This window comes from Lagenorhynchus albirostris, chromosome 20 (assembly GCF_949774975.1).
Source record: "Lagenorhynchus albirostris chromosome 20, mLagAlb1.1, whole genome shotgun sequence".
NCBI lineage: Eukaryota > Metazoa > Chordata > Mammalia > Artiodactyla > Delphinidae > Lagenorhynchus > Lagenorhynchus albirostris.
In genome coordinates, this window is record NC_083114.1 from 21033250 (window position 1) to 21059746 (window position 26497).

General features: G+C 69.8%; 14 non-coding genes across 14 annotated transcripts; all 14 read left to right on the top strand.

Moving 5' to 3' along the window:
• The first annotated feature begins 1935 nt into the window (after nucleotides 1-1935).
• LOC132512475 (5S ribosomal RNA) lies at nucleotides 1936-2054 on the top strand. The gene has a single exon (XR_009538202.1). It is a non-coding gene; the product is annotated as a 5S ribosomal RNA (ribosomal RNA).
• A 936-nt stretch (nucleotides 2055-2990) lies between these two features.
• LOC132512476 (5S ribosomal RNA) lies at nucleotides 2991-3109 on the top strand. Its single transcript, XR_009538203.1, has one exon. It is a non-coding gene; the product is annotated as a 5S ribosomal RNA (ribosomal RNA).
• A 2723-nt stretch (nucleotides 3110-5832) lies between these two features.
• Nucleotides 5833-5951, top strand: LOC132512478 (5S ribosomal RNA). The gene has a single exon (XR_009538204.1). It is a non-coding gene; the product is annotated as a 5S ribosomal RNA (ribosomal RNA).
• A 936-nt stretch (nucleotides 5952-6887) lies between these two features.
• LOC132512479 (5S ribosomal RNA) lies at nucleotides 6888-7006 on the top strand. Its single transcript, XR_009538205.1, has one exon. It is a non-coding gene; the product is annotated as a 5S ribosomal RNA (ribosomal RNA).
• Nucleotides 7007-7942: 936 nt separating this feature from the next.
• LOC132512091 (5S ribosomal RNA) lies at nucleotides 7943-8061 on the top strand. The gene has a single exon (XR_009537829.1). It is a non-coding gene; the product is annotated as a 5S ribosomal RNA (ribosomal RNA).
• A 2723-nt stretch (nucleotides 8062-10784) lies between these two features.
• Nucleotides 10785-10903, top strand: LOC132512092 (5S ribosomal RNA). Its single transcript, XR_009537830.1, has one exon. It is a non-coding gene; the product is annotated as a 5S ribosomal RNA (ribosomal RNA).
• A 936-nt stretch (nucleotides 10904-11839) lies between these two features.
• Nucleotides 11840-11958, top strand: LOC132512093 (5S ribosomal RNA). Its single transcript, XR_009537831.1, has one exon. It is a non-coding gene; the product is annotated as a 5S ribosomal RNA (ribosomal RNA).
• Nucleotides 11959-14683: 2725 nt separating this feature from the next.
• LOC132512094 (5S ribosomal RNA) lies at nucleotides 14684-14802 on the top strand. Its single transcript, XR_009537832.1, has one exon. It is a non-coding gene; the product is annotated as a 5S ribosomal RNA (ribosomal RNA).
• Nucleotides 14803-15738: 936 nt separating this feature from the next.
• Nucleotides 15739-15857, top strand: LOC132512095 (5S ribosomal RNA). Its single transcript, XR_009537833.1, has one exon. It is a non-coding gene; the product is annotated as a 5S ribosomal RNA (ribosomal RNA).
• Nucleotides 15858-18581: 2724 nt separating this feature from the next.
• Nucleotides 18582-18700, top strand: LOC132512097 (5S ribosomal RNA). The gene has a single exon (XR_009537835.1). It is a non-coding gene; the product is annotated as a 5S ribosomal RNA (ribosomal RNA).
• A 936-nt stretch (nucleotides 18701-19636) lies between these two features.
• Nucleotides 19637-19755, top strand: LOC132512099 (5S ribosomal RNA). The gene has a single exon (XR_009537836.1). It is a non-coding gene; the product is annotated as a 5S ribosomal RNA (ribosomal RNA).
• Nucleotides 19756-22479: 2724 nt separating this feature from the next.
• Nucleotides 22480-22598, top strand: LOC132512100 (5S ribosomal RNA). The gene has a single exon (XR_009537837.1). It is a non-coding gene; the product is annotated as a 5S ribosomal RNA (ribosomal RNA).
• Nucleotides 22599-23534: 936 nt separating this feature from the next.
• LOC132512101 (5S ribosomal RNA) lies at nucleotides 23535-23653 on the top strand. The gene has a single exon (XR_009537838.1). It is a non-coding gene; the product is annotated as a 5S ribosomal RNA (ribosomal RNA).
• A 2725-nt stretch (nucleotides 23654-26378) lies between these two features.
• On the top strand, nucleotides 26379-26497 carry LOC132512102 (5S ribosomal RNA). Its single transcript, XR_009537839.1, has one exon. It is a non-coding gene; the product is annotated as a 5S ribosomal RNA (ribosomal RNA).

A 26497-nucleotide genomic window follows, 5' to 3' on the forward strand; every position in this document is an offset into this window, starting at 1 on the left:
GGGCAGGTGGTGAGGTCACAGTGAGGGAGGGGGATGAAAAGGAGGGCCCAGAGTGGCATTCCCTGGTAACCAGGGTCAGGTAAGCTGAGGCTGGACAGTCAAACAGGGCCCGGTGGCCGGCATACATCCCCTCGAGCGGTCATTCATTCGCTCACCGCCCGCTGACTCACTTGTTCAAATGACGCATTGCGTCTCTTGGCCCCTCTTGAGACTAGGAAGACCTTGGCCTCAGAGGCCTGCTGAAGGCCTGGCTGGAGTCCAGAGCCTCAGCCTTCTTCATGCCCTTCACTGGGCCTGGAGCTGGACCTGCCCAGATGTGGAACCTCCCAGTTTGGAAGCAACTTCTTGTATGAGGCTCTCTGTGGACAGGGACAGCTGAGACACAGAGGAGGTGCCCAGAGACCAGGGGTTTGGAGTCTGCAGCTGCAGATGTACTTAGTGCATGGTATAGGACCAGGAGGGGCCTGCTGGCGGAACTGTGGCCACTAAACCAAAGGGACCCTCAGGCCAAGAAGGGGACACTGGCTTCTTATTGCAGGAAGCCAAGCGCAGGGACCCAGGCTGGCAGAAGGAGTGGCGCTTCCAAGCCACAGACCACCAATGTTTCCTGGACTCTGGTGCTCTTTATTCCTCTCTCCATGCCCTGCCGCCCCCTGCCCCTGCCCCCATTTGCTGCTGGTAAGTTCATTTTCCCAGTCTGGCTCCCGTGCAGAGAGGGCCTGGAGGCCGAGGTGGAAGGTAGCAGCGAGTTGGCCCGCGCTTGGCCCTCCTGCGGTTGCCGCTTCAGCACCAGACTGTCATACACCTGGTAGTTGGCATTGCCTCCCGGGTTCCGGCTGAGTGGCATGAAGGTGGGCGGGGGTGGAGGGTGCTCGGTAGCCTGGACGTCGGGCAGGAGGTGAGAGGGGCGGAGGAGCAGCGCTGAGCTGGGAGCCGGGGCCCGCTGGTCCGAGGCCTCGGCCAGTACCGTGAGGGAGGCGGAGGTGGCCACAGGGCGCCGCAAGGGCAGGATCTCAGCCCATTCGGCCGCCGGGTGCCGCACCTCGTGGGGATCGCGGGAGTAATCCAAGTGTCCCGTGGAGGGGTGCAGGCTGCGGTTGGACTCGCTGTGAGCACAGCTGGGGAGGCTACGTCTGTGGGCCGGTGGGGTGTCGCGCTACCAGGCTTCGGGCCGGTAGCCCCGAGGCACCAGAGCGGATGGAGGCTCAGAGCCCTCCAGACCCAGACTCCGCCGCGGGCCCAGTTGCCGTCCTTTCGGCCCGCGAGCCCCTCGACCTGCACCTGGCCGCCCCCACCGGCGCCCAGCCCCGGCGCCGCCACCTGTGTGCCGGTGTGTCCCTCCACAGCTCCCTCCGACAGAAGCCCCCCCCCACACCACCCCGCCCCTCTGGCGTGTCACCGCGGCCGGGTGCGGGAGCGGGATCGAGGGCAGGGGCCGCTTCCGCGGGCCTGCCGGCCACCAGGGGCGGGGTCCTGAGCTCGGCGGGGGCTGTGGGGGCAAGGGTGGCCTGGCCGGGGCTGAGGGGCCGTGGCGACTCAATGGTGGCTCCCAGTGGCTTCGGGCCAGCTGCTGTCGGGCAGGAGGGCCGGCCCGGGCTGCGGCCGGGCTGCGCCTAGCGCCGCGTGGGCGGGCAGGGCCGAGGCCCAAGGGACCGCGGGCCCCGGGCCCTGAAGCCTCCGGGGCCACGTGCCTGTGAGCGACGTGCGGGATCTTGGGCGGGGCGCCAAGCGCCGAAGGGTTTGCTGGGTCACGGCCGCCCTGGGCTGGGAGGTGGTCGCCAAACCCTCCGCCGCCGCCCGATACCCGAGACCTCCGTTCCCCCTGCCTGGGCGGGCGAGGGGGCCCTGCCGGGGCGGGCCGGCCGCCGGGCTGGCGTTAAGGCGCCAGCGCCAGCGAAAGTGGGCCTCAAGAGGCAGCCCGCGGCCCCCGCCCCCGTCTACGGCCATACCACCCTGAACGCGCCCGATCTCGTCTGATCTCGGAAGCTAAGCAGGGTCGGGCCTGGTTAGTACTTGGATGGGAGACCGCCTGGGAATACCGGGTGCTGTAGGCTTTTTGCCTCCCGCTCCGCCCGCCTTCTCCTTCACTCGCCCGCGGCGGGGGCCGCCGGCACCGCCCCCGCCGGGCCCCGCTGCAGGCCCCGCCTCCTCAGGCCCCTCCCACCACGGCGCGCGCCGGCGGGGGCGCTCCCCGCCGGCCCGGCCGGCCAGGCGGCCAGAAGGCGGCCCTGGAAGGCAGCCGCACCCCAGACGCTCCTGGGGCGGCTGGCCCGGACTCAGACTCCGCCGCGGGCCCAGTTGCCGTCCTTTCGGCCCGCGAGCCCCTCGACCTGCACCTGGCCGCCCCCACCGGCGCCCAGCCCCGGCGCCGCCACCTGTGTGCCGGTGTGTCCCTCCACAGCTCCCTCCGACAAAAGCCCCCCCCCACACCACCCCGCCCCTCTGGCGTGTCACCGCGGCCGGGTGCGGGAGCGGGATCGAGGGCAGGGGCCGCTTCCCCGGGCCTGCCGGCCACCAGGGGCGGGGTCCTGAGCTCGGCGGGGGCTGTGGGGGCAAGGGTGGCCTGGCCGGGGCTGAGGGGCCGTGGCGACTCAATGGTGGCTCCCAGTGGCTTCGGGCCAGCTGCTGTCGGGCAGGAGGGCCGGCCCGGGCTGCGGCCGGGCTGCGCCTAGCGCCGCGTGGGCGGGCAGGGCCGAGGCCCAAGGGACCGCGGGCCCCGGGCCCTGAAGCCTCCGGGGCCACGTGCCTGTGAGCGACGTGCGGGATCTTGGGCGGGGCGCCAAGCGCCGAAGGGTTTGCTGGGTCACGGCCGCCCTGGGCTGGGAGGTGGTCGCCAAACCCTCCGCCGCCGCCCGATACCCGAGACCTCCGTTCCCCCTGCCTGGGCGGGCGAGGGGGCCCTGCCGGGGCGGGCCGGCCGCCGGGCTGGCGTTAAGGCGCCAGCGCCAGCGAAAGTGGGCCTCAAGAGGCAGCCCGCGGCCCCCGCCCCCGTCTACGGCCATACCACCCTGAACGCGCCCGATCTCGTCTGATCTCGGAAGCTAAGCAGGGTCGGGCCTGGTTAGTACTTGGATGGGAGACCGCCTGGGAATACCGGGTGCTGTAGGCTTTTTGCCTCCCGCTCCGCCCGCCTTCTCCTTCACTCGCCCGCGGCGGGGGGGTGGGGGGTGGGGGTGGGGGTGGGGGGCAGCCGGCTCCGCCCCCGCCGAGCCCCGCTGCAGGCAGTAGTCAAGGTGGTTTGCCTGCCCGAGCAGGAAGCTTGGGCGATGGCAGAAGCGGGAAGAAACTCTTGAGCACAGGTTCTTGGGATCCACGGAGCAGCGCATGCACATGCGATGGCTGCCTACACAGCTGGCTTGCTTGTCTGTGGGGAAAGGCGAGATGGGTCAGGGCCTGGGTTCCTGAGGGGCTGAGAATCAAGGCAGGGATAGAAGAAAGGGGACAGGCCCACATCCCCTGAACCCACGCCGGCGCCCACTCACCTTTGTGGAAAATACGATTGAAAAGTGCCCGCAAGAATCTCTTCAGATGCCTCCAGAGTTGAGGGAAGAAGGGGAGGGGGGAGGCCGGGAGCAGGGTGAGCCCTGAAATCCAACCCTTGTCCGGTCACACCCCAGCAGCCCTCCCACCTCAGCCCCTTCAAGACCCCAGGGCTCCCCCAACCGCGCTGCACAGATCCTGCCCTGACCATAGTCACCACGTTGATCCCCACGTTGAGCAAGATGAAGCTGACCGGGATCAGAAGAATTGAGTATCCTTGCTCCTGGCATTTCCTGGGGATGGGGCCAGTGAACGGCTCGGCTCGGTAGTAGTTTCGCTCACCCATGGCCGTTGGTCCCAGGACTGCCTGGGCCCCCTGCCCTCCAGTTTTAACTGGGAGCCAGACTGGGTCATAATGGGGCAGGTGGTGAGGTCACAGTGAGGGAGGGGGATGAAAAGGAGGGCCCAGAGTGGCATTCCCTGGTAACCAGGGTCAGGTAAGCTGAGGCTGGACAGTCAAACAGGGCCCGGTGGCCGGCATACATCCCCTCGAGCGGTCATTCATTCGCTCACCGCCCGCTGACTCACTTGTTCAAATGACGCATTGCGTCTCTTGGCCCCTCTTGAGACTAGGAAGACCTTGGCCTCAGAGGCCTGCTGAAGGCCTGGCTGGAGTCCAGAGCCTCAGCCTTCTTCATGCCCTTCACTGGGCCTGGAGCTGGACCTGCCCAGATGTGGAACCTCCCAGTTTGGAAGCAACTTCTTGTATGAGGCTCTCTGTGGACAGGGACAGCTGAGACACAGAGGAGGTGCCCAGAGACCAGGGGTTTGGAGTCTGCAGCTGCAGATGTACTTAGTGCATGGTATAGGACCAGGAGGGGCCTGCTGGCGGAACTGTGGCCACTAAACCAAAGGGACCCTCAGGCCAAGAAGGGGACACTGGCTTCTTATTGCAGGAAGCCAAGCGCAGGGACCCAGGCTGGCAGAAGGAGTGGCGCTTCCAAGCCACAGACCACCAATGTTTCCTGGACTCTGGCGCTCTTTATTCCTCTCTCCATGCCCTGCCGCCCCCTGCCCCTGCCCCCATTTGCTGCTGGTAAGTTCATTTTCCCAGTCTGGCTCCCGTGCAGAGAGGGCCTGGAGGCCGAGGTGGAAGGTAGCAGCGAGTTGGCCCGCGCTTGGCCCTCCTGCGGTTGCCGCTTCAGCACCAGACTGTCATAAACCTGGTAGTTGGCATTGCCTCCCGGGTTCCGGCTGAGTGGCATGAAGGTGGGCGGGGGTGGAGGGTGCTCGGTAGCCTGGACGTCGGGCAGGAGGTGAGAGGGGCGGAGGAGCAGCGCTGAGCTGGGAGCCGGGGCCCGCTGGTCCGAGGCCTCGGCCAGTACCGTGAGGGAGGCGGAGGTGGCCACAGGGCGCCGCAAGGGCAGGATCTCAGCCCATTCGGCCGCCGGGTGCCGCACCTCGTGGGGATCGCGGGAGTAATCCAAGTGTCCCGTGGAGGGGTGCGGGCTGCGGTTGGACTCGCTGTGAGCACAGCTGGGGAGGCTACGTCTGTGGGCCGGTGGGGTGTCGCGCTACCAGGCTTCGGGCCGGTAGCCCCGAGGCACCAGAGCGGATGGAGGCTCAGAGCCCTCCAGACCCAGACTCCGCCGCGGGCCCAGTTGCCATCCTTTCGGCCCGCGAGCCCCTCGACCTGCACCTGGCCGCCCCCACCGGCGCCCAGCCCCGGCGCCGCCACCTGTGTGCCGGTGTGTCCCTCCACAGCTCCCTCCGACAGAAGCCCCCCCCACACCACCCCGCCCCTCTGGCGTGTCACCGCGGCCGGGTGCGGGAGCGGGATCGAGGGCAGGGGCCGCTTCCCCGGGCCTGCCGGCCACCAGGGGCGGGGTCCTGAGCTCGGCGGGGGCTGTGGGGGCAAGGGTGGCCTGGCCGGGGCTGAGGGGCCGTGGCGACTCAATGGTGGCTCCCAGTGGCTTCGGGCCAGCTGCTGTCGGGCAGGAGGGCCGGCCCGGGCTGCGGCCGGGCTGCGCCTAGCGCCGCGTGGGCGGGCAGGGCCGAGGCCCAAGGGACCGCGGGCCCCGGGCCCTGAAGCCTCCGGGGCCACGTGCCTGTGAGCGACGTGCGGGATCTTGGGCGGGGCGCCAAGCGCCGAAGGGTTTGCTGGGTCACGGCCGCCCTGGGCTGGGAGGTGGTCGCCAAACCCTCCGCCGCCGCCCGATACCCGAGACCTCCGTTCCCCCTGCCTGGGCGGGCGAGGGGGCCCTGCCGGGGCGGGCCGGCCGCCGGGCTGGCGTTAAGGCGCCAGCGCCAGCGAAAGTGGGCCTCAAGAGGCAGCCCGCGGCCCCCGCCCCCGTCTACGGCCATACCACCCTGAACGCGCCCGATCTCGTCTGATCTCGGAAGCTAAGCAGGGTCGGGCCTGGTTAGTACTTGGATGGGAGACCGCCTGGGAATACCGGGTGCTGTAGGCTTTTTGCCTCCCGCTCCGCCCGCCTTCTCCTTCACTCGCCCGCGGCGGGGGCCGCCGGCACCGCCCCCGCCGGGCCCCGCTGCAGGCCCCGCCTCCTCAGGCCCCTCCCACCACGGCGCGCGCCGGCGGGGGCGCTCCCCGCCGGCCCGGCCGGCCAGGCGGCCAGAAGGCGGCCCTGGAAGGCAGCCGCACCCCAGACGCTCCTGGGGCGGCTGGCCCGGACTCAGACTCCGCCGCGGGCCCAGTTGCCGTCCTTTCGGCCCGCGAGCCCCTCGACCTGCACCTGGCCGCCCCCACCGGCGCCCAGCCCCGGCGCCGCCACCTGTGTGCCGGTGTGTCCCTCCACAGCTCCCTCCGACAAAAGCCCCCCCCCACACCACCCCGCCCCTCTGGCGTGTCACCGCGGCCGGGTGCGGGAGCGGGATCGAGGGCAGGGGCCGCTTCCCCGGGCCTGCCGGCCACCAGGGGCGGGGTCCTGAGCTCGGCGGGGGCTGTGGGGGCAAGGGTGGCCTGGCCGGGGCTGAGGGGCCGTGGCGACTCAATGGTGGCTCCCAGTGGCTTCGGGCCAGCTGCTGTCGGGCAGGAGGGCCGGCCCGGGCTGCGGCCGGGCTGCGCCTAGCGCCGCGTGGGCGGGCAGGGCCGAGGCCCAAGGGACCGCGGGCCCCGGGCCCTGAAGCCTCCGGGGCCACGTGCCTGTGAGCGACGTGCGGGATCTTGGGCGGGGCGCCAAGCGCCGAAGGGTTTGCTGGGTCACGGCCGCCCTGGGCTGGGAGGTGGTCGCCAAACCCTCCGCCGCCGCCCGATACCCGAGACCTCCGTTCCCCCTGCCTGGGCGGGCGAGGGGGCCCTGCCGGGGCGGGCCGGCCGCCGGGCTGGCGTTAAGGCGCCAGCGCCAGCGAAAGTGGGCCTCAAGAGGCAGCCCGCGGCCCCCGCCCCCGTCTACGGCCATACCACCCTGAACGCGCCCGATCTCGTCTGATCTCGGAAGCTAAGCAGGGTCGGGCCTGGTTAGTACTTGGATGGGAGACCGCCTGGGAATACCGGGTGCTGTAGGCTTTTTGCCTCCCGCTCCGCCCGCCTTCTCCTTCACTCGCCCGCGGCGGGGGCCGCCGGCACCGCCCCCGCCGGGCCCCGCTGCAGGCCCCGCCTCCTCAGGCCCCTCCCACCACGGCGCGCGCCGGCGGGGGCGCTCCCCGCCGGCCCGGCCGGCCAGGCGGCCAGAAGGCGGCCCTGGAAGGCAGCCGCACCCCAGACGCTCCTGGGGCGGCTGGCCCGGACTCAGACTCCGCCGCGGGCCCAGTTGCCGTCCTTTCGGCCCGCGAGCCCCTCGACCTGCACCTGGCCGCCCCCACCGGCGCCCAGCCCCGGCGCCGCCACCTGTGTGCCGGTGTGTCCCTCCACAGCTCCCTCCGACAAAAGCCCCCCCCCACACCACCCCGCCCCTCTGGCGTGTCACCGCGGCCGGGTGCGGGAGCGGGATCGAGGGCAGGGGCCGCTTCCCCGGGCCTGCCGGCCACCAGGGGCGGGGTCCTGAGCTCGGCGGGGGCTGTGGGGGCAAGGGTGGCCTGGCCGGGGCTGAGGGGCCGTGGCGACTCAATGGTGGCTCCCAGTGGCTTCGGGCCAGCTGCTGTCGGGCAGGAGGGCCGGCCCGGGCTGCGGCCGGGCTGCGCCTAGCGCCGCGTGGGCGGGCAGGGCCGAGGCCCAAGGGACCGCGGGCCCCGGGCCCTGAAGCCTCCGGGGCCACGTGCCTGTGAGCGACGTGCGGGATCTTGGGCGGGGCGCCAAGCGCCGAAGGGTTTGCTGGGTCACGGCCGCCCTGGGCTGGGAGGTGGTCGCCAAACCCTCCGCCGCCGCCCGATACCCGAGACCTCCGTTCCCCCTGCCTGGGCGGGCGAGGGGGCCCTGCCGGGGCGGGCCGGCCGCCGGGCTGGCGTTAAGGCGCCAGCGCCAGCGAAAGTGGGCCTCAAGAGGCAGCCCGCGGCCCCCGCCCCCGTCTACGGCCATACCACCCTGAACGCGCCCGATCTCGTCTGATCTCGGAAGCTAAGCAGGGTCGGGCCTGGTTAGTACTTGGATGGGAGACCGCCTGGGAATACCGGGTGCTGTAGGCTTTTTGCCTCCCGCTCCGCCCGCCTTCTCCTTCACTCGCCCGCGGCGGGGGGGTGGGGGGTGGGGGTGGGGGTGGGGGGCAGCCGGCTCCGCCCCCGCCGAGCCCCGCTGCAGGCAGTAGTCAAGGTGGTTTGCCTGCCCGAGCAGGAAGCTTGGGCGATGGCAGAAGCGGGAAGAAACTCTTGAGCACAGGTTCTTGGGATCCACGGAGCAGCGCATGCACATGCGATGGCTGCCTACACAGCTGGCTTGCTTGTCTGTGGGGAAAGGCGAGATGGGTCAGGGCCTGGGTTCCTGAGGGGCTGAGAATCAAGGCAGGGATAGAAGAAAGGGGACAGGCCCACATCCCCTGAACCCACGCCGGCGCCCACTCACCTTTGTGGAAAATACGATTGAAAAGTGCCCGCAAGAATCTCTTCAGATGCCTCCAGAGTTGAGGGAAGAAGGGGAGGGGGGAGGCCGGGAGCAGGGTGAGCCCTGAAATCCAACCCTTGTCCGGTCACACCCCAGCAGCCCTCCCACCTCAGCCCCTTCAAGACCCCAGGGCTCCCCCAACCGCGCTGCACAGATCCTGCCCTGACCATAGTCACCACGTTGATCCCCACGTTGAGCAAGATGAAGCTGACCGGGATCAGAAGAATTGAGTATCCTTGCTCCTGGCATTTCCTGGGGATGGGGCCAGTGAACGGCTCGGCTCGGTAGTAGTTTCGCTCACCCATGGCCGTTGGTCCCAGGACTGCCTGGGCCCCCTGCCCTCCAGTTTTAACTGGGAGCCAGACTGGGTCATAATGGGGCAGGTGGTGAGGTCACAGTGAGGGAGGGGGATGAAAAGGAGGGCCCAGAGTGGCATTCCCTGGTAACCAGGGTCAGGTAAGCTGAGGCTGGACAGTCAAACAGGGCCCGGTGGCCGGCATACATCCCCTCGAGCGGTCATTCATTCGCTCACCGCCCGCTGACTCACTTGTTCAAATGACGCATTGCGTCTCTTGGCCCCTCTTGAGACTAGGAAGACCTTGGCCTCAGAGGCCTGCTGAAGGCCTGGCTGGAGTCCAGAGCCTCAGCCTTCTTCATGCCCTTCACTGGGCCTGGAGCTGGACCTGCCCAGATGTGGAACCTCCCAGTTTGGAAGCAACTTCTTGTATGAGGCTCTCTGTGGACAGGGACAGCTGAGACACAGAGGAGGTGCCCAGAGACCAGGGGTTTGGAGTCTGCAGCTGCAGATGTACTTAGTGCATGGTATAGGACCAGGAGGGGCCTGCTGGCGGAACTGTGGCCACTAAACCAAAGGGACCCTCAGGCCAAGAAGGGGACACTGGCTTCTTATTGCAGGAAGCCAAGCGCAGGGACCCAGGCTGGCAGAAGGAGTGGCGCTTCCAAGCCACAGACCACCAATGTTTCCTGGACTCTGGCGCTCTTTATTCCTCTCTCCATGCCCTGCCGCCCCCTGCCCCTGCCCCCATTTGCTGCTGGTAAGTTCATTTTCCCAGTCTGGCTCCCGTGCAGAGAGGGCCTGGAGGCCGAGGTGGAAGGTAGCAGCGAGTTGGCCCGCGCTTGGCCCTCCTGCGGTTGCCGCTTCAGCACCAGACTGTCATAAACCTGGTAGTTGGCATTGCCTCCCGGGTTCCGGCTGAGTGGCATGAAGGTGGGCGGGGGTGGAGGGTGCTCGGTAGCCTGGACGTCGGGCAGGAGGTGAGAGGGGCGGAGGAGCAGCGCTGAGCTGGGAGCCGGGGCCCGCTGGTCCGAGGCCTCGGCCAGTACCGTGAGGGAGGCGGAGGTGGCCACAGGGCGCCGCAAGGGCAGGATCTCAGCCCATTCGGCCGCCGGGTGCCGCACCTCGTGGGGATCGCGGGAGTAATCCAAGTGTCCCGTGGAGGGGTGCGGGCTGCGGTTGGACTCGCTGTGAGCACAGCTGGGGAGGCTACGTCTGTGGGCCGGTGGGGTGTCGCGCTACCAGGCTTCGGGCCGGTAGCCCCGAGGCACCAGAGCGGATGGAGGCTCAGAGCCCTCCAGACCCAGACTCCGCCGCGGGCCCAGTTGCCGTCCTTTCGGCCCGCGAGCCCCTCGACCTGCACCTGGCCGCCCCCACCGGCGCCCAGCCCCGGCGCCGCCACCTGTGTGCCGGTGTGTCCCTCCACAGCTCCCTCCGACAGAAGCCCCCCCCACACCACCCCGCCCCTCTGGCGTGTCACCGCGGCCGGGTGCGGGAGCGGGATCGAGGGCAGGGGCCGCTTCCCCGGGCCTGCCGGCCAACAGGGGCGGGGTCCTGAGCTCGGCGGGGGCTGTGGGGGCAAGGGTGGCCTGGCCGGGGCTGAGGGGCCGTGGCGACTCAATGGTGGCTCCCAGTGGCTTCGGGCCAGCTGCTGTCGGGCAGGAGGGCCGGCCCGGGCTGCGGCCGGGCTGCGCCTAGCGCCGCGTGGGCGGGCAGGGCCGAGGCCCAAGGGACCGCGGGCCCCGGGCCCTGAAGCCTCCGGGGCCACGTGCCTGTGAGCGACGTGCGGGATCTTGGGCGGGGCGCCAAGCGCCGAAGGGTTTGCTGGGTCACGGCCGCCCTGGGCTGGGAGGTGGTCGCCAAACCCTCCGCCGCCGCCCGATACCCGAGACCTCCGTTCCCCCTGCCTGGGCGGGCGAGGGGGCCCTGCCGGGGCGGGCCGGCCGCCGGGCTGGCGTTAAGGCGCCAGCGCCAGCGAAAGTGGGCCTCAAGAGGCAGCCCGCGGCCCCCGCCCCCGTCTACGGCCATACCACCCTGAACGCGCCCGATCTCGTCTGATCTCGGAAGCTAAGCAGGGTCGGGCCTGGTTAGTACTTGGATGGGAGACCGCCTGGGAATACCGGGTGCTGTAGGCTTTTTGCCTCCCGCTCCGCCCGCCTTCTCCTTCACTCGCCCGCGGCGGGGGCCGCCGGCACCGCCCCCGCCGGGCCCCGCTGCAGGCCCCGCCTCCTCAGGCCCCTCCCACCACGGCGCGCGCCGGCGGGGGCGCTCCCCGCCGGCCCGGCCGGCCAGGCGGCCAGAAGGCGGCCCTGGAAGGCAGCCGCACCCCAGACGCTCCTGGGGCGGCTGGCCCGGACTCAGACTCCGCCGCGGGCCCAGTTGCCGTCCTTTCGGCCCGCGAGCCCCTCGACCTGCACCTGGCCGCCCCCACCGGCGCCCAGCCCCGGCGCCGCCACCTGTGTGCCGGTGTGTCCCTCCACAGCTCCCTCCGACAAAAGCCCCCCCCCACACCACCCCGCCCCTCTGGCGTGTCACCGCGGCCGGGTGCGGGAGCGGGATCGAGGGCAGGGGCCGCTTCCCCGGGCCTGCCGGCCACCAGGGGCGGGGTCCTGAGCTCGGCGGGGGCTGTGGGGGCAAGGGTGGCCTGGCCGGGGCTGAGGGGCCGTGGCGACTCAATGGTGGCTCCCAGTGGCTTCGGGCCAGCTGCTGTCGGGCAGGAGGGCCGGCCCGGGCTGCGGCCGGGCTGCGCCTAGCGCCGCGTGGGCGGGCAGGGCCGAGGCCCAAGGGACCGCGGGCCCCGGGCCCTGAAGCCTCCGGGGCCACGTGCCTGTGAGCGACGTGCGGGATCTTGGGCGGGGCGCCAAGCGCCGAAGGGTTTGCTGGGTCACGGCCGCCCTGGGCTGGGAGGTGGTCGCCAAACCCTCCGCCGCCGCCCGATACCCGAGACCTCCGTTCCCCCTGCCTGGGCGGGCGAGGGGGCCCTGCCGGGGCGGGCCGGCCGCCGGGCTGGCGTTAAGGCGCCAGCGCCAGCGAAAGTGGGCCTCAAGAGGCAGCCCGCGGCCCCCGCCCCCGTCTACGGCCATACCACCCTGAACGCGCCCGATCTCGTCTGATCTCGGAAGCTAAGCAGGGTCGGGCCTGGTTAGTACTTGGATGGGAGACCGCCTGGGAATACCGGGTGCTGTAGGCTTTTTGCCTCCCGCTCCGCCCGCCTTCTCCTTCACTCGCCCGCGGCGGGGGGGTGGGGGGTGGGGGTGGGGGTGGGGGGCAGCCGGCTCCGCCCCCGCCGAGCCCCGCTGCAGGCAGTAGTCAAGGTGGTTTGCCTGCCCGAGCAGGAAGCTTGGGCGATGGCAGAAGCGGGAAGAAACTCTTGAGCACAGGTTCTTGGGATCCACGGAGCAGCGCATGCACATGCGATGGCTGCCTACACAGCTGGCTTGCTTGTCTGTGGGGAAAGGCGAGATGGGTCAGGGCCTGGGTTCCTGAGGGGCTGAGAATCAAGGCAGGGATAGAAGAAAGGGGACAGGCCCACATCCCCTGAACCCACGCCGGCACCCACTCACCTTTGTGGAAAATACGATTGAAAAGTGCCCGCAAGAATCTCTTCAGATGCCTCCAGAGTTGAGGGAAGAAGGGGAGGGGGGAGGCCGGGAGCAGGGTGAGCCCTGAAATCCAACCCTTGTCCGGTCACACCCCAGCAGCCCTCCCACCTCAGCCCCTTCAAGACCCCAGGGCTCCCCCAACCGCGCTGCACAGATCCTGCCCTGACCATAGTCACCACGTTGATCCCCACGTTGAGCAAGATGAAGCTGACCGGGATCAGAAGAATTGAGTATCCTTGCTCCTGGCATTTCCTGGGGATGGGGCCAGTGAACGGCTCGGCTCGGTAGTAGTTTCGCTCACCCATGGCCGTTGGTCCCAGGACTGCCTGGGCCCCCTGCCCTCCAGTTTTAACTGGGAGCCAGACTGGGTCATAATGGGGCAGGTGGTGAGGTCACAGTGAGGGAGGGGGATGAAAAGGAGGGCCCAGAGTGGCATTCCCTGGTAACCAGGGTCAGGTAAGCTGAGGCTGGACAGTCAAACAGGGCCCGGTGGCCGGCATACATCCCCTCGAGCGGTCATTCATTCGCTCACCGCCCGCTGACTCACTTGTTCAAATGACGCATTGCGTCTCTTGGCCCCTCTTGAGACTAGGAAGACCTTGGCCTCAGAGGCCTGCTGAAGGCCTGGCTGGAGTCCAGAGCCTCAGCCTTCTTCATGCCCTTCACTGGGCCTGGAGCTGGACCTGCCCAGATGTGGAACCTCCCAGTTTGGAAGCAACTTCTTGTATGAGGCTCTCTGTGGACAGGGACAGCTGAGACACAGAGGAGGTGCCCAGAGACCAGGGGTTTGGAGTCTGCAGCTGCAGATGTACTTAGTGCATGGTATAGGACCAGGAGGGGCCTGCTGGCGGAACTGTGGCCACTAAACCAAAGGGACCCTCAGGCCAAGAAGGGGACACTGGCTTCTTATTGCAGGAAGCCAAGCGCAGGGACCCAGGCTGGCAGAAGGAGTGGCGCTTCCAAGCCACAGACCACCAATGTTTCCTGGACTCTGGCGCTCTTTATTCCTCTCTCCATGCCCTGCCGCCCCCTGCCCCTGCCCCCATTTGCTGCTGGTAAGTTCATTTTCCCAGTCTGGCTCCCGTGCAGAGAGGGCCTGGAGGCCGAGGTGGAAGGTAGCAGCGAGTTGGCCCGCGCTTGGCCCTCCTGCGGTTGCCGCTTCAGCACCAGACTGTCATAAACCTGGTAGTTGGCATTGCCTCCCGGGTTCCGGCTGAGTGGCATGAAGGTGGGCGGGGGTGGAGGGTGCTCGGTAGCCTGGACGTCGGGCAGGAGGTTGAGAGGGGCGGAGGAGCAGCGCTGAGCTGGGAGCCGGGGCCCGCTGGTCCGAGGCCTCGGCCAGTACCGTGAGGGAGGCGGAGGTGGCCACAGGGCGCCGCAAGGGCAGGATCTCAGCCCATTCGGCCGCCGGGTGCCGCACCTCGTGGGGATCGCGGGAGTAATCCAAGTGTCCCGTGGAGGGGTGCAGGCTGCGGTTGGACTCGCTGTGAGCACAGCTGGGGAGGCTACGTCTGTGGGCCGGTGGGGTGTCGCGCTACCAGGCTTCGGGCCGGTAGCCCCGAGGCACCAGAGCGGATGGAGGCTCAGAGCCCTCCAGACCCAGACTCCGCCGCGGGCCCAGTTGCCGTCCTTTCGGCCCGCGAGCCCCTCGACCTGCACCTGGCCGCCCCCACCGGCGCCCAGCCCCGGCGCCGCCACCTGTGTGCCGGTGTGTCCCTCCACAGCTCCCTCCGACAGAAGCCCCCCCCCACACCACCCCGCCCCTCTGGCGTGTCACCGCGGCCGGGTGCGGGAGCGGGATCGAGGGCAGGGGCCGCTTCCGCGGGCCTGCCGGCCACCAGGGGCGGGGTCCTGAGCTCGGCGGGGGCTGTGGGGGCAAGGGTGGCCTGGCCGGGGCTGAGGGGCCGTGGCGACTCAATGGTGGCTCCCAGTGGCTTCGGGCCAGCTGCTGTCGGGCAGGAGGGCCGGCCCGGGCTGCGGCCGGGCTGCGCCTAGCGCCGCGTGGGCGGGCAGGGCCGAGGCCCAAGGGACCGCGGGCCCCGGGCCCTGAAGCCTCCGGGGCCACGTGCCTGTGAGCGACGTGCGGGATCTTGGGCGGGGCGCCAAGCGCCGAAGGGTTTGCTGGGTCACGGCCGCCCTGGGCTGGGAGGTGGTCGCCAAACCCTCCGCCGCCGCCCGATACCCGAGACCTCCGTTCCCCCTGCCTGGGCGGGCGAGGGGGCCCTGCCGGGGCGGGCCGGCCGCCGGGCTGGCGTTAAGGCGCCAGCGCCAGCGAAAGTGGGCCTCAAGAGGCAGCCCGCGGCCCCCGCCCCCGTCTACGGCCATACCACCCTGAACGCGCCCGATCTCGTCTGATCTCGGAAGCTAAGCAGGGTCGGGCCTGGTTAGTACTTGGATGGGAGACCGCCTGGGAATACCGGGTGCTGTAGGCTTTTTGCCTCCCGCTCCGCCCGCCTTCTCCTTCACTCGCCCGCGGCGGGGGCCGCCGGCACCGCCCCCGCCGGGCCCCGCTGCAGGCCCCGCCTCCTCAGGCCCCTCCCACCACGGCGCGCGCCGGCGGGGGCGCTCCCCGCCGGCCCGGCCGGCCAGGCGGCCAGAAGGCGGCCCTGGAAGGCAGCCGCACCCCAGACGCTCCTGGGGCGGCTGGCCCGGACTCAGACTCCGCCGCGGGCCCAGTTGCCGTCCTTTCGGCCCGCGAGCCCCTCGACCTGCACCTGGCCGCCCCCACCGGCGCCCAGCCCCGGCGCCGCCACCTGTGTGCCGGTGTGTCCCTCCACAGCTCCCTCCGACAAAAGCCCCCCCCCACACCACCCCGCCCCTCTGGCGTGTCACCGCGGCCGGGTGCGGGAGCGGGATCGAGGGCAGGGGCCGCTTCCCCGGGCCTGCCGGCCACCAGGGGCGGGGTCCTGAGCTCGGCGGGGGCTGTGGGGGCAAGGGTGGCCTGGCCGGGGCTGAGGGGCCGTGGCGACTCAATGGTGGCTCCCAGTGGCTTCGGGCCAGCTGCTGTCGGGCAGGAGGGCCGGCCCGGGCTGCGGCCGGGCTGCGCCTAGCGCCGCGTGGGCGGGCAGGGCCGAGGCCCAAGGGACCGCGGGCCCCGGGCCCTGAAGCCTCCGGGGCCACGTGCCTGTGAGCGACGTGCGGGATCTTGGGCGGGGCGCCAAGCGCCGAAGGGTTTGCTGGGTCACGGCCGCCCTGGGCTGGGAGGTGGTCGCCAAACCCTCCGCCGCCGCCCGATACCCGAGACCTCCGTTCCCCCTGCCTGGGCGGGCGAGGGGGCCCTGCCGGGGCGGGCCGGCCGCCGGGCTGGCGTTAAGGCGCCAGCGCCAGCGAAAGTGGGCCTCAAGAGGCAGCCCGCGGCCCCCGCCCCCGTCTACGGCCATACCACCCTGAACGCGCCCGATCTCGTCTGATCTCGGAAGCTAAGCAGGGTCGGGCCTGGTTAGTACTTGGATGGGAGACCGCCTGGGAATACCGGGTGCTGTAGGCTTTTTGCCTCCCGCTCCGCCCGCCTTCTCCTTCACTCGCCCGCGGCGGGGGGGTGGGGGGTGGGGGTGGGGGTGGGGGGCAGCCGGCTCCGCCCCCGCCGAGCCCCGCTGCAGGCAGTAGTCAAGGTGGTTTGCCTGCCCGAGCAGGAAGCTTGGGCGATGGCAGAAGCGGGAAGAAACTCTTGAGCACAGGTTCTTGGGATCCACGGAGCAGCGCATGCACATGCGATGGCTGCCTACACAGCTGGCTTGCTTGTCTGTGGGGAAAGGCGAGATGGGTCAGGGCCTGGGTTCCTGAGGGGCTGAGAATCAAGGCAGGGATAGAAGAAAGGGGACAGGCCCACATCCCCTGAACCCACGCCGGCGCCCACTCACCTTTGTGGAAAATACGATTGAAAAGTGCCCGCAAGAATCTCTTCAGATGCCTCCAGAGTTGAGGGAAGAAGGGGAGGGGGGAGGCCGGGAGCAGGGTGAGCCCTGAAATCCAACCCTTGTCCGGTCACACCCCAGCAGCCCTCCCACCTCAGCCCCTTCAAGACCCCAGGGCTCCCCCAACCGCGCTGCACAGATCCTGCCCTGACCATAGTCACCACGTTGATCCCCACGTTGAGCAAGATGAAGCTGACCGGGATCAGAAGAATTGAGTATCCTTGCTCCTGGCATTTCCTGGGGATGGGGCCAGTGAACGGCTCGGCTCGGTAGTAGTTTCGCTCACCCATGGCCGTTGGTCCCAGGACTGCCTGGGCCCCCTGCCCTCCAGTTTTAACTGGGAGCCAGACTGGGTCATAATGGGGCAGGTGGTGAGGTCACAGTGAGGGAGGGGGATGAAAAGGAGGGCCCAGAGTGGCATTCCCTGGTAACCAGGGTCAGGTAAGCTGAGGCTGGACAGTCAAACAGGGCCCGGTGGCCGGCATACATCCCCTCGAGCGGTCATTCATTCGCTCACCGCCCGCTGACTCACTTGTTCAAATGACGCATTGCGTCTCTTGGCCCCTCTTGAGACTAGGAAGACCTTGGCCTCAGAGGCCTGCTGAAGGCCTGGCTGGAGTCCAGAGCCTCAGCCTTCTTCATGCCCTTCACTGGGCCTGGAGCTGGACCTGCCCAGATGTGGAACCTCCCAGTTTGGAAGCAACTTCTTGTATGAGGCTCTCTGTGGACAGGGACAGCTGAGACACAGAGGAGGTGCCCAGAGACCAGGGGTTTGGAGTCTGCAGCTGCAGATGTACTTAGTGCATGGTATAGGACCAGGAGGGGCCTGCTGGCGGAACTGTGGCCACTAAACCAAAGGGACCCTCAGGCCAAGAAGGGGACACTGGCTTCTTATTGCAGGAAGCCAAGCGCAGGGACCCAGGCTGGCAGAAGGAGTGGCGCTTCCAAGCCACAGACCACCAATGTTTCCTGGACTCTGGCGCTCTTTATTCCTCTCTCCATGCCCTGCCGCCCCCTGCCCCTGCCCCCATTTGCTGCTGGTAAGTTCATTTTCCCAGTCTGGCTCCCGTGCAGAGAGGGCCTGGAGGCCGAGGTGGAAGGTAGCAGCGAGTTGGCCCGCGCTTGGCCCTCCTGCGGTTGCCGCTTCAGCACCAGACTGTCATACACCTGGTAGTTGGCATTGCCTCCCGGGTTCCGGCTGAGTGGCATGAAGGTGGGCGGGGGTGGAGGGTGCTCGGTAGCCTGGACGTCGGGCAGGAGGTGAGAGGGGCGGAGGAGCAGCGCTGAGCTGGGAGCCGGGGCCCGCTGGTCCGAGGCCTCGGCCAGTACCGTGAGGGAGGCGGAGGTGGCCACAGGGCGCCGCAAGGGCAGGATCTCAGCCCATTCGGCCGCCGGGTGCCGCACCTCGTGGGGATCGCGGGAGTAATCCAAGTGTCCCGTGGAGGGGTGCAGGCTGCGGTTGGACTCGCTGTGAGCACAGCTGGGGAGGCTACGTCTGTGGGCCGGTGGGGTGTCGCGCTACCAGGCTTCGGGCCGGTAGCCCCGAGGCACCAGAGCGGATGGAGGCTCAGAGCCCTCCAGACCCAGACTCCGCCGCGGGCCCAGTTGCCGTCCTTTCGGCCCGCGAGCCCCTCGACCTGCACCTGGCCGCCCCCACCGGCGCCCAGCCCCGGCGCCGCCACCTGTGTGCCGGTGTGTCCCTCCACAGCTCCCTCCGACAGAAGCCCCCCCCCACACCACCCCGCCCCTCTGGCGTGTCACCGCGGCCGGGTGCGGGAGCGGGATCGAGGGCAGGGGCCGCTTCCCCGGGCCTGCCGGCCACCAGGGGCGGGGTCCTGAGCTCGGCGGGGGCTGTGGGGGCAAGGGTGGCCTGGCCGGGGCTGAGGGGCCGTGGCGACTCAATGGTGGCTCCCAGTGGCTTCGGGCCAGCTGCTGTCGGGCAGGAGGGCCGGCCCGGGCTGCGGCCGGGCTGCGCCTAGCGCCGCGTGGGCGGGCAGGGCCGAGGCCCAAGGGACCGCGGGCCCCGGGCCCTGAAGCCTCCGGGGCCACGTGCCTGTGAGCGACGTGCGGGATCTTGGGCGGGGCGCCAAGCGCCGAAGGGTTTGCTGGGTCACGGCCGCCCTGGGCTGGGAGGTGGTCGCCAAACCCTCCGCCGCCGCCCGATACCCGAGACCTCCGTTCCCCCTGCCTGGGCGGGCGAGGGGGCCCTGCCGGGGCGGGCCGGCCGCCGGGCTGGCGTTAAGGCGCCAGCGCCAGCGAAAGTGGGCCTCAAGAGGCAGCCCGCGGCCCCCGCCCCCGTCTACGGCCATACCACCCTGAACGCGCCCGATCTCGTCTGATCTCGGAAGCTAAGCAGGGTCGGGCCTGGTTAGTACTTGGATGGGAGACCGCCTGGGAATACCGGGTGCTGTAGGCTTTTTGCCTCCCGCTCCGCCCGCCTTCTCCTTCACTCGCCCGCGGCGGGGGCCGCCGGCACCGCCCCCGCCGGGCCCCGCTGCAGGCCCCGCCTCCTCAGGCCCCTCCCACCACGGCGCGCGCCGGCGGGGGCGCTCCCCGCCGGCCCGGCCGGCCAGGCGGCCAGAAGGCGGCCCTGGAAGGCAGCCGCACCCCAGACGCTCCTGGGGCGGCTGGCCCGGACTCAGACTCCGCCGCGGGCCCAGTTGCCGTCCTTTCGGCCCGCGAGCCCCTCGACCTGCACCTGGCCGCCCCCACCGGCGCCCAGCCCCGGCGCCGCCACCTGTGTGCCGGTGTGTCCCTCCACAGCTCCCTCCGACAAAAGCCCCCCCCCACACCACCCCGCCCCTCTGGCGTGTCACCGCGGCCGGGTGCGGGAGCGGGATCGAGGGCAGGGGCCGCTTCCCCGGGCCTGCCGGCCACCAGGGGCGGGGTCCTGAGCTCGGCGGGGGCTGTGGGGGCAAGGGTGGCCTGGCCGGGGCTGAGGGGCCGTGGCGACTCAATGGTGGCTCCCAGTGGCTTCGGGCCAGCTGCTGTCGGGCAGGAGGGCCGGCCCGGGCTGCGGCCGGGCTGCGCCTAGCGCCGCGTGGGCGGGCAGGGCCGAGGCCCAAGGGACCGCGGGCCCCGGGCCCTGAAGCCTCCGGGGCCACGTGCCTGTGAGCGACGTGCGGGATCTTGGGCGGGGCGCCAAGCGCCGAAGGGTTTGCTGGGTCACGGCCGCCCTGGGCTGGGAGGTGGTCGCCAAACCCTCCGCCGCCGCCCGATACCCGAGACCTCCGTTCCCCCTGCCTGGGCGGGCGAGGGGGCCCTGCCGGGGCGGGCCGGCCGCCGGGCTGGCGTTAAGGCGCCAGCGCCAGCGAAAGTGGGCCTCAAGAGGCAGCCCGCGGCCCCCGCCCCCGTCTACGGCCATACCACCCTGAACGCGCCCGATCTCGTCTGATCTCGGAAGCTAAGCAGGGTCGGGCCTGGTTAGTACTTGGATGGGAGACCGCCTGGGAATACCGGGTGCTGTAGGCTTTTTGCCTCCCGCTCCGCCCGCCTTCTCCTTCACTCGCCCGCGGCGGGGGGGTGGGGGGTGGGGGTGGGGGTGGGGGGCAGCCGGCTCCGCCCCCGCCGAGCCCCGCTGCAGGCAGTAGTCAAGGTGGTTTGCCTGCCCGAGCAGGAAGCTTGGGCGATGGCAGAAGCGGGAAGAAACTCTTGAGCACAGGTTCTTGGGATCCACGGAGCAGCGCATGCACATGCGATGGCTGCCTACACAGCTGGCTTGCTTGTCTGTGGGGAAAGGCGAGATGGGTCAGGGCCTGGGTTCCTGAGGGGCTGAGAATCAAGGCAGGGATAGAAGAAAGGGGACAGGCCCACATCCCCTGAACCCACGCCGGCGCCCACTCACCTTTGTGGAAAATACGATTGAAAAGTGCCCGCAAGAATCTCTTCAGATGCCTCCAGAGTTGAGGGAAGAAGGGGAGGGGGGAGGCCGGGAGCAGGGTGAGCCCTGAAATCCAACCCTTGTCCGGTCACACCCCAGCAGCCCTCCCACCTCAGCCCCTTCAAGACCCCAGGGCTCCCCCAACCGCGCTGCACAGATCCTGCCCTGACCATAGTCACCACGTTGATCCCCACGTTGAGCAAGATGAAGCTGACCGGGATCAGAAGAATTGAGTATCCTTGCTCCTGGCATTTCCTGGGGATGGGGCCAGTGAACGGCTCGGCTCGGTAGTAGTTTCGCTCACCCATGGCCGTTGGTCCCAGGACTGCCTGGGCCCCCTGCCCTCCAGTTTTAACTGGGAGCCAGACTGGGTCATAATGGGGCAGGTGGTGAGGTCACAGTGAGGGAGGGGGATGAAAAGGAGGGCCCAGAGTGGCATTCCCTGGTAACCAGGGTCAGGTAAGCTGAGGCTGGACAGTCAAACAGGGCCCGGTGGCCGGCATACATCCCCTCGAGCGGTCATTCATTCGCTCACCGCCCGCTGACTCACTTGTTCAAATGACGCATTGCGTCTCTTGGCCCCTCTTGAGACTAGGAAGACCTTGGCCTCAGAGGCCTGCTGAAGGCCTGGCTGGAGTCCAGAGCCTCAGCCTTCTTCATGCCCTTCACTGGGCCTGGAGCTGGACCTGCCCAGATGTGGAACCTCCCAGTTTGGAAGCAACTTCTTGTATGAGGCTCTCTGTGGACAGGGACAGCTGAGACACAGAGGAGGTGCCCAGAGACCAGGGGTTTGGAGTCTGCAGCTGCAGATGTACTTAGTGCATGGTATAGGACCAGGAGGGGCCTGCTGGCGGAACTGTGGCCACTAAACCAAAGGGACCCTCAGGCCAAGAAGGGGACACTGGCTTCTTATTGCAGGAAGCCAAGCGCAGGGACCCAGGCTGGCAGAAGGAGTGGCGCTTCCAAGCCACAGACCACCAATGTTTCCTGGACTCTGGCGCTCTTTATTCCTCTCTCCATGCCCTGCCGCCCCCTGCCCCTGCCCCCATTTGCTGCTGGTAAGTTCATTTTCCCAGTCTGGCTCCCGTGCAGAGAGGGCCTGGAGGCCGAGGTGGAAGGTAGCAGCGAGTTGGCCCGCGCTTGGCCCTCCTGCGGTTGCCGCTTCAGCACCAGACTGTCATACACCTGGTAGTTGGCATTGCCTCCCGGGTTCCGGCTGAGTGGCATGAAGGTGGGCGGGGGTGGAGGGTGCTCGGTAGCCTGGACGTCGGGCAGGAGGTGAGAGGGGCGGAGGAGCAGCGCTGAGCTGGGAGCCGGGGCCCGCTGGTCCGAGGCCTCGGCCAGTACCGTGAGGGAGGCGGAGGTGGCCACAGGGCGCCGCAAGGGCAGGATCTCAGCCCATTCGGCCGCCGGGTGCCGCACCTCGTGGGGATCGCGGGAGTAATCCAAGTGTCCCGTGGAGGGGTGCAGGCTGCGGTTGGACTCGCTGTGAGCACAGCTGGGGAGGCTACGTCTGTGGGCCGGTGGGGTGTCGCGCTACCAGGCTTCGGGCCGGTAGCCCCGAGGCACCAGAGCGGATGGAGGCTCAGAGCCCTCCAGACCCAGACTCCGCCGCGGGCCCAGTTGCCGTCCTTTCGGCCCGCGAGCCCCTCGACCTGCACCTGGCCGCCCCCACCGGCGCCCAGCCCCGGCGCCGCCACCTGTGTGCCGGTGTGTCCCTCCACAGCTCCCTCCGACAGAAGCCCCCCCCCACACCACCCCGCCCCTCTGGCGTGTCACCGCGGCCGGGTGCGGGAGCGGGATCGAGGGCAGGGGCCGCTTCCCCGGGCCTGCCGGCCACCAGGGGCGGGGTCCTGAGCTCGGCGGGGGCTGTGGGGGCAAGGGTGGCCTGGCCGGGGCTGAGGGGCCGTGGCGACTCAATGGTGGCTCCCAGTGGCTTCGGGCCAGCTGCTGTCGGGCAGGAGGGCCGGCCCGGGCTGCGGCCGGGCTGCGCCTAGCGCCGCGTGGGCGGGCAGGGCCGAGGCCCAAGGGACCGCGGGCCCCGGGCCCTGAAGCCTCCGGGGCCACGTGCCTGTGAGCGACGTGCGGGATCTTGGGCGGGGCGCCAAGCGCCGAAGGGTTTGCTGGGTCACGGCCGCCCTGGGCTGGGAGGTGGTCGCCAAACCCTCCGCCGCCGCCCGATACCCGAGACCTCCGTTCCCCCTGCCTGGGCGGGCGAGGGGGCCCTGCCGGGGCGGGCCGGCCGCCGGGCTGGCGTTAAGGCGCCAGCGCCAGCGAAAGTGGGCCTCAAGAGGCAGCCCGCGGCCCCCGCCCCCGTCTACGGCCATACCACCCTGAACGCGCCCGATCTCGTCTGATCTCGGAAGCTAAGCAGGGTCGGGCCTGGTTAGTACTTGGATGGGAGACCGCCTGGGAATACCGGGTGCTGTAGGCTTTTTGCCTCCCGCTCCGCCCGCCTTCTCCTTCACTCGCCCGCGGCGGGGGCCGCCGGCACCGCCCCCGCCGGGCCCCGCTGCAGGCCCCGCCTCCTCAGGCCCCTCCCACCACGGCGCGCGCCGGCGGGGGCGCTCCCCGCCGGCCCGGCCGGCCAGGCGGCCAGAAGGCGGCCCTGGAAGGCAGCCGCACCCCAGACGCTCCTGGGGCGGCTGGCCCGGACTCAGACTCCGCCGCGGGCCCAGTTGCCGTCCTTTCGGCCCGCGAGCCCCTCGACCTGCACCTGGCCGCCCCCACCGGCGCCCAGCCCCGGCGCCGCCACCTGTGTGCCGGTGTGTCCCTCCACAGCTCCCTCCGACAAAAGCCCCCCCCCACACCACCCCGCCCCTCTGGCGTGTCACCGCGGCCGGGTGCGGGAGCGGGATCGAGGGCAGGGGCCGCTTCCCCGGGCCTGCCGGCCACCAGGGGCGGGGTCCTGAGCTCGGCGGGGGCTGTGGGGGCAAGGGTGGCCTGGCCGGGGCTGAGGGGCCGTGGCGACTCAATGGTGGCTCCCAGTGGCTTCGGGCCAGCTGCTGTCGGGCAGGAGGGCCGGCCCGGGCTGCGGCCGGGCTGCGCCTAGCGCCGCGTGGGCGGGCAGGGCCGAGGCCCAAGGGACCGCGGGCCCCGGGCCCTGAAGCCTCCGGGGCCACGTGCCTGTGAGCGACGTGCGGGATCTTGGGCGGGGCGCCAAGCGCCGAAGGGTTTGCTGGGTCACGGCCGCCCTGGGCTGGGAGGTGGTCGCCAAACCCTCCGCCGCCGCCCGATACCCGAGACCTCCGTTCCCCCTGCCTGGGCGGGCGAGGGGGCCCTGCCGGGGCGGGCCGGCCGCCGGGCTGGCGTTAAGGCGCCAGCGCCAGCGAAAGTGGGCCTCAAGAGGCAGCCCGCGGCCCCCGCCCCCGTCTACGGCCATACCACCCTGAACGCGCCCGATCTCGTCTGATCTCGGAAGCTAAGCAGGGTCGGGCCTGGTTAGTACTTGGATGGGAGACCGCCTGGGAATACCGGGTGCTGTAGGCTTTTTGCCTCCCGCTCCGCCCGCCTTCTCCTTCACTCGCCCGCGGCGGGGGGGTGGGGGGTGGGGGTGGGGTGTGGGGGGCAGCCGGCTCCGCCCCCGCCGAGCCCCGCTGCAGGCAGTAGTCAAGGTGGTTTGCCTGCCCGAGCAGGAAGCTTGGGCGATGGCAGAAGCGGGAAGAAACTCTTGAGCACAGGTTCTTGGGATCCACGGAGCAGCGCATGCACATGCGATGGCTGCCTACACAGCTGGCTTGCTTGTCTGTGGGGAAAGGCGAGATGGGTCAGGGCCTGGGTTCCTGAGGGGCTGAGAATCAAGGCAGGGATAGAAGAAAGGGGACAGGCCCACATCCCCTGAACCCACGCCGGCGCCCACTCACCTTTGTGGAAAATACGATTGAAAAGTGCCCGCAAGAATCTCTTCAGATGCCTCCAGAGTTGAGGGAAGAAGGGGAGGGGGGAGGCCGGGAGCAGGGTGAGCCCTGAAATCCAACCCTTGTCCGGTCACACCCCAGCAGCCCTCCCACCTCAGCCCCTTCAAGACCCCAGGGCTCCCCCAACCGCGCTGCACAGATCCTGCCCTGACCATAGTCACCACGTTGATCCCCACGTTGAGCAAGATGAAGCTGACCGGGATCAGAAGAATTGAGTATCCTTGCTCCTGGCATTTCCTGGGGATGGGGCCAGTGAACGGCTCGGCTCGGTAGTAGTTTCGCTCACCCATGGCCGTTGGTCCCAGGACTGCCTGGGCCCCCTGCCCTCCAGTTTTAACTGGGAGCCAGACTGGGTCATAATGGGGCAGGTGGTGAGGTCACAGTGAGGGAGGGGGATGAAAAGGAGGGCCCAGAGTGGCATTCCCTGGTAACCAGGGTCAGGTAAGCTGAGGCTGGACAGTCAAACAGGGCCCGGTGGCCGGCATACATCCCCTCGAGCGGTCATTCATTCGCTCACCGCCCGCTGACTCACTTGTTCAAATGACGCATTGCGTCTCTTGGCCCCTCTTGAGACTAGGAAGACCTTGGCCTCAGAGGCCTGCTGAAGGCCTGGCTGGAGTCCAGAGCCTCAGCCTTCTTCATGCCCTTCACTGGGCCTGGAGCTGGACCTGCCCAGATGTGGAACCTCCCAGTTTGGAAGCAACTTCTTGTATGAGGCTCTCTGTGGACAGGGACAGCTGAGACACAGAGGAGGTGCCCAGAGACCAGGGGTTTGGAGTCTGCAGCTGCAGATGTACTTAGTGCATGGTATAGGACCAGGAGGGGCCTGCTGGCGGAACTGTGGCCACTAAACCAAAGGGACCCTCAGGCCAAGAAGGGGACACTGGCTTCTTATTGCAGGAAGCCAAGCGCAGGGACCCAGGCTGGCAGAAGGAGTGGCGCTTCCAAGCCACAGACCACCAATGTTTCCTGGACTCTGGCGCTCTTTATTCCTCTCTCCATGCCCTGCCGCCCCCTGCCCCTGCCCCCATTTGCTGCTGGTAAGTTCATTTTCCCAGTCTGGCTCCCGTGCAGAGAGGGCCTGGAGGCCGAGGTGGAAGGTAGCAGCGAGTTGGCCCGCGCTTGGCCCTCCTGCGGTTGCCGCTTCAGCACCAGACTGTCATACACCTGGTAGTTGGCATTGCCTCCCGGGTTCCGGCTGAGTGGCATGAAGGTGGGCGGGGGTGGAGGGTGCTCGGTAGCCTGGACGTCGGGCAGGAGGTGAGAGGGGCGGAGGAGCAGCGCTGAGCTGGGAGCCGGGGCCCGCTGGTCCGAGGCCTTGGCCAGTACCGTGAGGGAGGCGGAGGTGGCCACAGGGCGCCGCAAGGGCAGGATCTCAGCCCATTCGGCCGCCGGGTGCCGCACCTCGTGGGGATCGCGGGAGTAATCCAAGTGTCCCGTGGAGGGGTGCAGGCTGCGGTTGGACTCGCTGTGAGCACAGCTGGGGAGGCTACGTCTGTGGGCCGGTGGGGTGTCGCGCTACCAGGCTTCGGGCCGGTAGCCCCGAGGCACCAGAGCGGATGGAGGCTCAGAGCCCTCCAGACCCAGACTCCGCCGCGGGCCCAGTTGCCGTCCTTTCGGCCCGCGAGCCCCTCGACCTGCACCTGGCCGCCCCCACCGGCGCCCAGCCCCGGCGCCGCCACCTGTGTGCCGGTGTGTCCCTCCACAGCTCCCTCCGACAGAAGCCCCCCCCCACACCACCCCGCCCCTCTGGCGTGTCACCGCGGCCGGGTGCGGGAGCGGGATCGAGGGCAGGGGCCGCTTCCGCGGGCCTGCCGGCCACCAGGGGCGGGGTCCTGAGCTCGGCGGGGGCTGTGGGGGCAAGGGTGGCCTGGCCGGGGCTGAGGGGCCGTGGCGACTCAATGGTGGCTCCCAGTGGCTTCGGGCCAGCTGCTGTCGGGCAGGAGGGCCGGCCCGGGCTGCGGCCGGGCTGCGCCTAGCGCCGCGTGGGCGGGCAGGGCCGAGGCCCAAGGGACCGCGGGCCCCGGGCCCTGAAGCCTCCGGGGCCACGTGCCTGTGAGCGACGTGCGGGATCTTGGGCGGGGCGCCAAGCGCCGAAGGGTTTGCTGGGTCACGGCCGCCCTGGGCTGGGAGGTGGTCGCCAAACCCTCCGCCGCCGCCCGATACCCGAGACCTCCGTTCCCCCTGCCTGGGCGGGCGAGGGGGCCCTGCCGGGGCGGGCCGGCCGCCGGGCTGGCGTTAAGGCGCCAGCGCCAGCGAAAGTGGGCCTCAAGAGGCAGCCCGCGGCCCCCGCCCCCGTCTACGGCCATACCACCCTGAACGCGCCCGATCTCGTCTGATCTCGGAAGCTAAGCAGGGTCGGGCCTGGTTAGTACTTGGATGGGAGACCGCCTGGGAATACCGGGTGCTGTAGGCT